Genomic DNA, 12,547 nt, shown 5'->3' with positions numbered 1-12,547 from the left:
TCCATAAATATTTATCTACTCAGATAAAGGACATGGTATGTAGCATTCTTCAGCAGTTGGAGTCTACAGTGGGAATAAAGCCAAATGAAGTATTTTGTAATAAATGAATGAATGTATTATTAAAGAAAATACCATCTTCTATGTGGAAATAAGGCAGGCAGCTAACATAAGTCATTGACTCCTGTTAGTAATGATTGCTTGGTTTACATTAGTGATCTATGTGGTCCCAGCTCCGCATGTCTCACCTGGGTTGCAATGTAACAGACTGGGAGTAGCATTCCAAATTAGCATTCCCAATTATTTGCTTGAGGAAAGTTGAACCAAAACACCAATTAAAACTGAATATTTATCGGAGAATTTACCATGTTGTTTCAACTCCATCTCATTGATTGAACTAGAGGAGGGTTAGGAAATGAGATTGCGTTTGCACGGTGGTGTAGTGGTTAGTACTGCTGCCTCACAGCACCAGGGACCCAGGTTCAATTCCCACCTTGGGTGACTGTCTGTGTGGAGTTTGCACTTTCTCCCCATGTCTGCGTGGGTTTCCTCCGGGTGCTCCAGTTTCCGCCCACAGTCCAAAGATATGCAGGTTAGATGGACTGGACAGGGTAAATTGCCTCTTAGGGGGAGGTTACAGGGTAGGGGGTTGGGCCTAGGTAGGGTGGTCTTTCGGTGCAGACTCGATGGACCAAATGACCTCTTTCTGTAAAGTAGGGATTCTATGAATCTCTGTGACGTAATATGGGGTCAAGTAAAACCACCCATGGGATGCATGTAGCTCAAAACAGGCAGCTCAGAGGGGCAACATTGTAGAAGATTGTTACAGATGACTTACAGATGACGCAGGCGACGAAGGAAGGGACAATACGAACATACGAATTAGGAACAGGAGTAAGGCCACTCAGCCTCCACCCTGGCACAATAGTATTCCCATGTCTCAGTACAGCCTGGCACACACCTTTGCACCCTACCCTCAAGCCAGAGGCGGTGCCCATGTATGGTCCCCGCCAAACCACCACAAACCCCCCCCCCCCCCCATTTGAAGCTCGCGGCTCACAATGCCCTCTCTGAGAGGGCCCAGATGGGCGGCGGGGTGCCGGACATTAGAGTCCTTACCCCCAACGAGAATGGGCCCCGAAAGCTGTGGAGGGGCCATCGGAGTCCTTACCCCCTACGAGAAGGCAGTGGGGATGGTCGAGGACAGATCGGTCACCGACATCGAGATGTCATACGCGAGTTGTTCATGCCAGGCAGAATGATCCTTCCCTCCCATTGACCACATGTCTTTTACCCGCAGAATCTCAATCTGATACCCACCCTCCACCAGCACAGAGACACAACTCAGTGGGCGAAAGTAGTGGCACAATCTGGTGGCACAGTTGCTAATACACACTAGGTGAAGGCAGAAATGTTCAGGGGGGACAGCAGTTGGAGGTCTGCTGGATCCCAGGTCCCAGTCAGATGCTGAGCCGCTGGACCAGGTAATCCCAGAGGTGATGAAGACGCTAGGATGCGGCTGCGATGTTCAGAGGGGATGTCAGCGACACTTCAGCGGGTCTAAGGCAGTTTTGGAGGAGTGGCCTGGTCAAAGCGGGTATCCCTGAAGACATCAGTACCATGGTGCAGACAATGGGGAGCAACAGGGTTGGCAGAGCCAGATGGTGCAGGGGCCTCGGACCTTAATCCAGCTACCCCTCCATCCCAAGGTGACTCCAGGGCCCTACTGGCACCAGCTGGGAGGATGGATCGTGGGAGGATGACCCGGTGCCACCCTAAGGGTAGGTGACGGCGGTCAGCAGCTCTCCCGAGCCCCTCCTCCTGACCAATGGTGTGTCTTGGGGTCAGTGAGTGGGACAGGGTGGCACAGCTGCAAGCCCTCCAGAGGACGCACGCCAGGGGCATCAAAGACCACGGGGCACGGTAAGCAGCAGGCTGCCTCCACCCCTGATATGCGTCCTGGGGCCGCAGCTAGACATAGCGGCAGAGCATGGAAGGCGAAGGCTAAGAAGATTGAGGATTACTGAGAGAACACTAGGAGGTTGGGGAGTTGGCAGCCAGGGATATTTATGGTTATGATTGTACACCGTTAAAACACATTACACCTGAGACATGTGAAGCCTCTGTCAAGTTATTCCATACTGCGTCCCAGCCGGCACCCTGCTCCTCTTGTTTGCCCTTCGCCGGGCACAGTCCCACGGGCACGGTGGTCCGAGATCAGGCCCCTCCACTTCCAAGATAAACCACATGCAGGTGATAGGTGTGAGTGCACTGTCAGTAGACAGACAAGAGTCAGACTATGGGAAAGATTGAGGAGCACCAGAACTCAGCTCACAGTGAGTTATCATCACCCTCCTGCCTTGTATATTGACCTGCTCACAGTGCTGTAACAAGCCCATCACCCTGGGGTGACAGGATACTTGGGGGTGGGAGGGGGGCATATCGAGTGGACAACCGGGGGAGGGGGAATGGTTGTGGGGAGGCTTGGTGGGTGTGGTGGGGAGAGGGATGAGATGATGTAAGAAGCCATGTCCTATGTGAAGTGGGTGAGGTTGAGGACCTCCCTGGCCCTACAGGCATGCTGGACCCTTACCGCCACTGCTTGTCCAACATCCTCCAGCTGCTCCTCCCCGGGCTTGTGGAGGGCAGTAGAGTGGAGCTGCTGATTGGCTGTTGCAGGGAAAATGTGCATCAGTGCATTGCGGTCACCAATCCAGAAAGTGTACCTGAGCAAGACACCCTAGGTGTTCAAGTGAAGGCAAGCATCCAGCAGAGGGCAGTAGAGCGGAGCTGCTGATTGGCTGTTGCGGGGAAAATTTGCATTTTCTGTAAGGATCCCAGCCGAGTAAAGATCAAGAGGGAGACTCAAGGGCAGGTAGAAGTAGAAAGAAGTTGAACTGTGACGTCACAGCCTGCAGGTAAGTGATTGGCTGGTGACTGGTAAGAAGTTTTTCTTTTCCCTGAGGTGTTATCGTGCGGGGCGCAGTGGTTGCTGAGTGAGTGCTTGCTGAGAAGGGGAGTAAATTTTTTTTAAAACTTACTGTTGGGAGTTTCCAGCTGAATCCGGAAGGAGTGAGGAGAGTGACTGCTGGGTAAGTAGTAAAGATTTTAATTATTTGCGCAGGCCCATAACAGCTGATTGCTGTTCTCGTGTGGGGCACAGTGGTTGCTGGTTAAGTGCTTTATTTTTACCTGTATTTAAGTTGGGCAGTTTCTAAACCCTAGACACTACACTTGTAGTGTCCCCCACCCTTCCACCTCCTTTAACCTAAGGGGTAGAGTGAATACCCCTTTCTTTTTCTTTTTTTTATCTGGAGGGGATGGCAGGGAAGGTAGTGCAATGTTCCTCCTGCAGAATGTTTGAGGTGAGGGACGCTGTCAGTGTCCCTGCTGATTTCACCTGTGGGAAGTGCACCCATCTCCAGCTCCTCGGAAACCCCGTTAGGGAACTGGATGAACTTCGGATCATTCGGGAGACAGAGGTGGTCATAGATAGTAGCTTCAGGGATGTAGTTACTCCGAAGAATCAAGGTAGATGGGTGACGGTGAGAGGGGCTGGGAGGAAGCAGTCAGTGCAGGGATCCTCTGTGGTCGTTCCCCTCAGTAACAAGTATACCTTTTTGGATACTGTTGAGGGGGATGACCTACCAGGGGTAACCACGATGAACGGATCTCCAGCACTGAGTCCGTCCTTGTGGCTCAAAAGGGAAGGAGGGAGAGCAGGAGAGCAATAGTTATTGGGTCTCGATAGTTAGAGGGATAGATAGACGGTTCTGTGGCAGCGAAAGAGACTCACGGATGGTATGTTGCCTTCCGGGTGCCAGGGTCCGTGACGTCTCGGACCGTGTTTTCAGAATCCTTAAAGGGGAGGGGGAGCAGTCACAAGTCGTGGTACACATCGGTACCAACGACATAGGTAAGAGAAGGTATCGGGGATTTAAAACAGGAATTTAGAGAACTAGGGTGGAAGCTGAGAGCCAGGATAAACCATGTTGACATCTCTGGTTTGTTGCCGGTGCCACGGTGAGGAACAGGGAGAGAGTGCAGATAAACACATGGCTGCAGGGATGGTGTAGGAGGGAGGGTTTCAGGTACGTGGATAATTGGAGCACATTCTGGGGAAGGTAGGACCTGTACAGACAGGACGGTTTGCACCTGAACCAGAGGGCACCAATATCCTGGGAGGGAAATTTGCTACGGCTCTTCGGTGGGGTTTAAACTAATTTGTCAGGGGGCTGGGAAAACGAGCTGTGTTCCAGAAGCCAGTGTCGAGAGTAGTGAGGTACTGAGGAGGGTATCAAGGTCGCAGGAGTGTACCGGCAGACAGAAAGGTGGGTTGAACTGTGTCTACTTCAATGCAAGGAGCATCTGGAATAAGGTAGGTGAACTTGGAGCGTGGATTGGTACTTGGGACTACGATGTTGTGGCCATTACGGAGACATGGGTAGAACAGGGACAGAAATGGTTGTTGGACGTTCTGGGGTATAGAGTAGGGAAGGTGGTAAAAGAGGTGGAGGAGTAGCATTGTTAATAAAGGATAGTTTAACGGCTGCAGAAAGGCAGTTTGAAGGAGATCTGCCTACTGAGGTAATATGGGCCAAAGTTAGAAATAGGAAAGGAGCAGTCACATTGTTAGGAGTTTCTATAGGCCCCCAAATAGTAATAGAGATGTGGAGGAAGAAATTGCAAAACAGATTATGGATAGGTGTGGAGGTCTCAGAGTATTTGTCATGGGTGACTTTAACTTTCCAAATATTGATTGGAGCCTCTATAGGTCGAACAGTTCGGATGGGGCAGTTTTTGTACAGTGTGTGCAGGAGTGTTTCCTGACACAATATGTGGATAGGCCGACAAGAGGGGGGGCTACATTGGATTTGGTACTGGGTAATGAACCGGGCCAAGTGTTACATTTGTTTGTGGGAGAGCATTTTGGAGACAGTGACCACAATTCGGTGTTTTCCACTATTGCAATGGAGAGGGATAGGGCCATACGGCAGGGCAATATTTATAATCGGGGAGGGGTAATTATGATGCGATTAGGCAAGAATTAGGGAGCATAAGATGGGAACAGAAACTGTCAGAGAAAGGCACAAATGAAAAGTGGACCCTGTTCAAGGAACAAATACTGCGTGTCCTTGATAGGCATGTCCCCGTCAGGCAGGGAGGAAATGACCGCATGAAGGAACCATGGTTCACAAAAGAGGTTGAATGTCTTGTCAAGAGGAAAAAGGAAGAGTATGTAAGGATGAGAAAACAAGGTTCAGTAGGGTCGCTTGAGGGTTACAAGGTAGCAAGGAATGAGCTGAAAAAAGGGCTTAGGAGAGCTAGGAGGGGGCATGGGAAGTCCTTGGCGGGTCGGATCAAGGAAAACCCCAAGGCTTTTTTCTCTTATGTGAGAAATAAAAGAATGACCAGGGTGAGGGTAGGGCCGGTCAAGGACAGTAGTGGGAACTTGTGCATGGAGTCAGAAGAAATAGGAGAGGCGTTGAATGAATACTTTCCTTCAGTGTTCACAAAGGAGAGGGGCCATGTTTTTGAGGATGAGTGTGTGATTCAGGCGGGTGGGCTGGAGGAAGTAGATGTTCTGAGGAAGGATGTATTAGCAATTTTGAAAAACCTGAGGGTCAACATGTCCCCTGGGCCAGATGGGATATACCCAAGGATTCCTTGGGAGGCAATGTATGAGATTGCAGAGCCTTTGGTTTTGATCTTTGGGTCCTCGCTGTCCACGGGGATAGTGCCAGAGGACTAGAGAGTGGCAAATGTTGTTCCTCTGTTCAAGAAAGGGAATAGGAATGACCCTGGTAATTATAGGCCAGTTAGTCTTACTTCGGTGGTCGGGAAGATAATGGAAAAGGTCCCGAAGGGTTGGATTTATGACCATTTGGAAAGATGCAGCTTAATTCTGGATAGTCAACACGGATTCATGAAGGGTAGGTCTTGCCTCACAAATTTGATTGAATTCTTTGAGGAGGTAACTAAGTGTATAGATGAAGGTAGAGCAGTTGATGTCGTATACATAGATTTTAGTAAGGCGTTTGAGAAGGTTCACCATGGTCGGCTCTTGAAGAAAGTAAGGAGGTGTGGGATAGAGGGAAATTTGGCCAATTGGATAAGTAAGTGGCTATCACATAGAAGACAGACGGTGGTGGTGGATGGAAAATTTTCAGACTGGAGACTAGTTACCAGCAGTGTACCACAGGGATCCGTGCTGGGTCCTCTGCTATTTGTGATTTTTATCAATAACTTGGAGGAGGGGGCTGAACGGTGGGTCAGTAAATTTGCTGATGACACCAAGATTGGTGGAGTAGTGGATGAGGTGGAGGGCTGTTGTCGGCTGCAAAGAGACATTGATAGGATGCAGAGCTGGGCCGAAAAATGGCAGATGGAGTTTAACCCTGATAAGTGCGAGGTGATTCATTTTGGTAGAAAAAATTTGAATGCGGATTACAGGGTCAACGGCAGGGTTCTGAGGAATGTGGAGGAACAGAGAGATCTTGGGGTTCATGTCCACAGATCTCTGAAGGTTGCCACTCAAGTGGATAGAGCCGTGAAGAAGGCTTATAGTGTGTTAGCGTTTATTAACAGGGGGCTTGAGTTTAAGAGCTGCGGGGTTATGCTGCAACTATACATGACCCTGGTGAGACTACATTTGGAGTATTATGTGCAGTTCTGTCACCTCATTATAGGAAGGATGTGGAAGCATTGGAAAGGGTGCAAAGCAGATTTACCAGGATGCTGCCTGGTTTGCAGGATAGGTCTTATGAGGAAAAGTTGAGGGAGCTTTTCACTTTGGAGCGGAGGAGGATGAGAGGCGACTTAATAGTGGTTTATAAGATAATGAGGGGAATAGATAGTGGACGTTCAGAGACTATTTCCTCGGGTGGATGTAGCTGTTACAAGGGGGCATAACTATAAGATTCAGGGTGGGAGATATAGGAGGGATGTCCGAGGTAGGTTCTTTACTCAGAGAGTGGTTAGTGTGTGGAATGGACTGCCTGCTGTGATAGTGGAGTCGGACACTTTAGGAACTTTCAAGCGGTTATTGGATAGGCACATGGAGCACTTCAAAATGACAGGGAGTGGGATAGCTTGATCTTGGACAATGCTCGGCACAACATCGAGGGTTGAAGGGCCTGTTCTGTGCTGTACTGTTCTATGTCCACCAGCCCCTCCTGGTCCGGGCTCCTCCGCCAGCTCGTCGCCCCGCTGCTGTGCCAGGTTGTGGACACAGCAGACCACCACAAAGCGGACTGCCCTCCGGGGGGGTGTACTGCATTGCACCACCAGAGCAGTCAAGGCATCACAACCGCATTTTGAATAGTCTGATGCACTGCTCAATGACAGCCCAGTTGGCCACATGGGCCTCATTGCGTCGGGTCTCTGTATTGGTTACTAGCCTATATCCTGGCGGCTTAACCAGGGCCTAAGCGTGTTCTCCTTATCTTCCAAGAGCCATCCGGCCATCTTGGGGTGTTCCTCGAAGACTCCAGGGATCGCTGACTGCCCCAGGGTGTTGAGTACACTTTCAAAGAAGCGTGTACATACATGCAAAATCTTCAGATGGTGGTCGCACACAAGATTGGATGCTCAGGGAATGGAACCCCTTCTTGTCAACGAAGGGTGCTCCCTGACCGTCCGGTGTGCACAAGACGAGGTGCATGCCATCTATTACCCCGACGAAGGCTGAGTATCCTGCTGCTCGGGCATCTTGGTGGGCTTGGTCCAGGTCGAAGTTTACATAGTCAGCATCCAGTGGGCAACCCTGACTTCACGGATGCACTCGTAGGCTATTGGCTTGGAAATGCCACACTAGTCCTCACTCGAGCTCTGGAATGAATCCAAGGCATATAAATTCAGGTCTGTGGTGACCTTGACGGTCACAGGGAGTGGCTGTCCTTCTCCATGTGGCGCCAGGTTCGCTGGGACATGGCACAGGTGCCGCACCATCCCCTTGTTGAGGCGGAGCTTCCTGCAGCACATTCTGTCAAACATCTTGAAAGACCAGCGATGCCTGTAAACCTTGGGCTGTCCCCCTCTGGGTTCCTTCCTGGTCTGATGGGTGGTTGGGTCCTCAGGGTGTGGGCTGGGCCCCTGCACATGGGCTGCCGCCTTGAGCTTCTGCCGCCGCTTTCTCTGGCCACCTGGACTGCCAATGCCACCTTCATCCCAAGAGTCAGTTGACTGAACCTTCTCTGAACTGCTTCTAATGCAATTATGTCCTTTCTTAAATGAGGAGACAAAAGCTGTGCACAGGGCTCCAGAAGTGGTCTCAACAATGCCCTGTATGACTGTAACAAAACATCCCTACTTTTATATTCCATTCCCCTTGCAATTTCTGGCAACATTCCATTTGCCTTCTTAATCACTTGCTGTACCTGCATACTAACTTTATCCAATTCCTGTACCAGACACCCAGATTCCTTTCTACCTAAGGGTGCTGCAATCTCTCTCCATTTAGAACACATGATATTTTACTATTTCTCCTGCCTAAGGGGAAAAGTTCACATTTTCCCACATCATACTCCACCTGTCAGATTTTTGCCCATTGCAAACTCCTCATGTCCTCTTCACAACTTACCATTGTACATTTGTGTCTGACATCAGCAAATTTAGCACGTAAACATTTGGTCCCTTCATCCAAATCATTGATATGAATAATAAATAGTAGAGGCCCCAGCATGATCCCTGTGGTACTTCACTCATATCTTGCCAACACAAAAATGACCCATTTCTTCCTATTTGGTTTCTTTCCTGTTAGCTAACCAATCTTCTACAAATAATACTATGTTAGTCCCTAAACCATTAACTCTTATTTTGCATAGTAATCTTTGATATTGCACCCTGTCAAATGCCTACTGAAATCTAAACACATCACATCCAAAAGTTCCTCTTTATCCATATCGCTTCTTACTTGCTTAAAGAACTCAAATAAATTAATCAAATGTGATTTCTCATTTACAAAACCATGTTGAATCTGTCTGATGGCATTAAGAATTTCTATGTGGCCTACAAAAAACCTCGTTAATAACAGATTCCAACATTTTCCCTGTGACAAATGTTCAGCTAACTGGCCTGTAGTTTCATGCTTTGTGTTAGGTACAGGGTATCAGCAAAAAGAATATGCCAAAAAATGCTAGAACACAACGTGTTCGGTTCCACTGCAGATCTTGAAGGGTTTTGTTACTGTCCTGTCATAGCTGACCTTGCCCATCACATTGTCATGGAAACAGGAGGTCACATTGAGCAGCTTCGATGAGCAGCCAATTTGTGCAGTATGGCACTCAGAATGGCATTCAGCACTTAAGTGGTTAACATGCTGCTAACATGGCTCCTCATCTTCCTTCTTGCCCATGGTCTCCCTGGCCTCGTTCATTACATTTGCAGTTATATTTATGCAAAGGAAAGCCAAAAGGCACTTTCTGATGATACACAAATACTGTTGCAGTCTTCAAAGGAAGATCAAATCTCAAATTCTCATTAAAAATAAGATTTAAGACATAAATGACTAGTTATCTCAGCTAACAGGAGCTCTGTTCCTGGTAATGAAACATTTATCTCAGCCAAGTTAAACTGCAATATAGGTTCACAGTCTGTTAAGCAGCTGTTAAAAATGACTGACTTCTGATTACTGCATAGAGGAGGGGGTTCGCTTCTGCCCGCCACTGGTAGTGGAGTTCCTGATGCCGCGGAGAATCCAGTGTCAGGGAAAAACGGGATCGGCGCCAGGCACAGATCTGTTTGCGATGTTCCGGTGCCCCACTGGTGGCAGCATCGAGGTTCGCACCCCGCACTAGCGGGAGGTTGCAAATAGGTCAAAACCTGGACACTCTCTGTGCCAAGATTAATGCTGCCGTGGATTGGTGCAAGTATTTGCCAGTGTGGCCCTGACACACGGTGGACCTTACGATGGGCCAAGGGGATAAGTATTTAAGGTAGGTGCCCCAAAGTCCATCGGAGGGCCCACAATGCAAATCCTACCCAGCCCCCCCCCCCCCCATTAGATCCCCCAACCAGAGACCCTCCATGTTAGAGGTTCCCCCATATTAGAGACTCCCTCTATATCAGGAGAACCCCCGCATAACAGAGACCTCCCCCCATAACACAGACCTCCCCCCATAACAGAGACCTCCCCCCACCACCATCACCATCAGTCACGCCTGCAAGCCAAAGAGCAGCATCTTAAGTAACCTGGTGTGAACCTAACCATCCGCCCCTCCAGCAGAGATTGCAGTGAACAATGTTTATAAACATCTAGCTATGATTGACAGCTCCTGACCACATCAGGAGTTAATCACTTTCTGCTGAGAAAAAGAGGAAGTAAAAGCAGGGTACTTGAGATGCATTCAAGTGTGAAGGGAAATGAAAATAAAAATCCAGTTATCTGGCTGTCAGGAAGCTATCAATTACAGCCCACTAAAAGCTCTTTCTCTTTGAAGATCAAAGGATCTGAGGGGTTTTAAAGTCTTGTGATGTGGCCTTGGATTTCTATGAATTAATAACTGCTGCATTCTAGACATTTGTCTGAGGCAGCAGGTGTAAGGGACAGGTGAATGAATACGCAGTATTTTCTTTTACCGTTTCTGCATAGACTGCCCTTTAGTTTGCAGGCAAGGGTGATTGATGGGGGGGGGAAAGAGTCTCTATTATGGGGAGGGGAATCTCTGACATTGAGGGATCCTCTGATAGGGGGGGGTCTCTGGTGGGGGAGTTGGGTCTCCCACATGCATGCATACTGTGGAGGGGGGGGGGGGGGTTGACCCAGCAATTTCTGCAGTGGGAGGGAGGGTGGGGGGAAAAGGATGCTCCTACTCGTCAGCGGGGGACGGGGACCAGATGTGCGGGGAGGGGGCAGCCGCTGGATCTTGTTTATAAAATGGGATTCTGAACGGAATCCCTTGCGATCCCTAACATACATACATATGCATGGCTGGGGAGAGTGAATTTCTTGTGGCCATCGCTCCTACAGCCAGCGCGAAACACCAGTGATTCAGCTCCGGCAGGTGAACATAGTATCCCAAATGGAGAATCCAGCCCGGAATGTGTCTTAGCTTTCAACGATCTTGAAATAAACTGAAAATATTCCAAAGTCTTCAAATGCATCTCAAAGTTGAAGGAATAGTATGGATTGACAGACCAACTGGCTGTAGCATCTGTTCAGGCAGTTCACATTTCCCCAAGGGCTATTCATTATGAATGCCTGGTTGAGTTTCAAAAGGTACGACTATTTCAGCATGTGTTCTGCATTTGCAGTTTGATTGACAACTTAGAGGCTATTAAAGAAATAAAGCTATGAACAGATGTCGCCTCGTTTTCATAAGAGATTAATCAGTTGAGATTTAAAAGATTTGATGCTTCTATGAATGGCAGCTATTTCACAACCGCTAGATGGTACAAATGCAGAAATTAGGCATGTGTGTAGCAAAGGCAGAGTAGTATTAATGGGGGTTTTCAACTTACACATAGATTGGGAGAGGCAGGCAAGTGCCTATCAGAAAGGTAGTGAATTTCTGAAATGTGTCCAGGATAGTTTCCTGCAACAATATGTTCTCGAGGGGACAGGCAATATTAGATTTAGTTATGAGTAATGGGCTCAATTTAATTAGTAGCCTAAATGTGCATGAACATTTATCAAATAGTGAACACAACATGGTTGAATTCAGTGTAGCGTTTGAAAGTGAAAAACATGTTTCTGATACTAGAATTTTATATTTGGGTATGGCTGACTTTAACAGGATGAGGAAGAGACTGTCCATGGTAAACAGGATGAAACGATTGGAAGATCAGTGGAGAATATTTCAAAAAACATTTAACGAGATACAGAGCAAGTACATACCCCTGAAAGGAAAAGGCTCCACTTCACAAAAAGCACAGCCATGAACAACTAGAGGTGAGGGACAGCATAAATCTAAATGAAAGGAGTTACAAAAATGCAAGACATTGCACTGATCTGGACAAATGGGATAGGTACAAGGACCAGCAAAGGGTCACAAAGCAGCTTATAAGAGCTACTAAAAGGGTTTATGAAAGGAAACTTACAAAGGACATCAAAATCAATGAGGAGAAATGCTACAGTTATATGAAGGAAAAACAGGTGGTGAAGATCAATGTAGGCCCTATAAAAGCTGAAAATGGAGATATTGTCAGTGATAATGGGGAAATGACATACATGTTGAACAATTACTTTGCCTCATGTATTTACAGTTAAAAAGGGGGCTAACTTCCCGGATGTCCTGAAAAAATGAATAATCAATAGAGGACAGAGACTTAATACATGTAACGGAAGTTTGGCATCAGTAACCAGGAAATTAATGGAACTAAAAAGTGACAAATCCCCAAGACCTGGCGGTTTCCATCCAAGGAGGCATGGGAGCACATTGTAGATGCCATAACTATAATTTTCCAGAGTTATCTAGATTCAGGAGTAGTCCCTCTGGATTAGAACATTTGCACATTCACTCCACTTTTTAAGGGTGAAAGAGGGAAATCAGGGATTATGGAACAGTTAGCCTAACATCTGTGGTGGGGAAATTGTTGGAGTCTATGATCA

The 12,547-nt window shown here is 47.9% G+C and overlaps 1 protein-coding gene across 5 annotated transcripts in view; it reads right to left on the bottom strand.

Annotated features, from left to right (window-relative positions):
- The window catches only part of utrn (utrophin), a 770,758-nt gene that overhangs the window by 23,775 nt on the left and 734,436 nt on the right, over nt 1–12,547 (bottom strand). The gene's annotated exons all lie outside the window — the stretch shown is intronic.

Source organism: Scyliorhinus torazame, chromosome 1, assembly GCF_047496885.1.
Source record: "Scyliorhinus torazame isolate Kashiwa2021f chromosome 1, sScyTor2.1, whole genome shotgun sequence".
In the NCBI taxonomy this organism is placed as follows: Eukaryota; Metazoa; Chordata; class Chondrichthyes; order Carcharhiniformes; family Scyliorhinidae; genus Scyliorhinus; species Scyliorhinus torazame.
The sequence above is the reverse complement of the archived record's forward strand: the minus strand, read 5'-3'. Positions and strand labels throughout refer to the sequence as shown.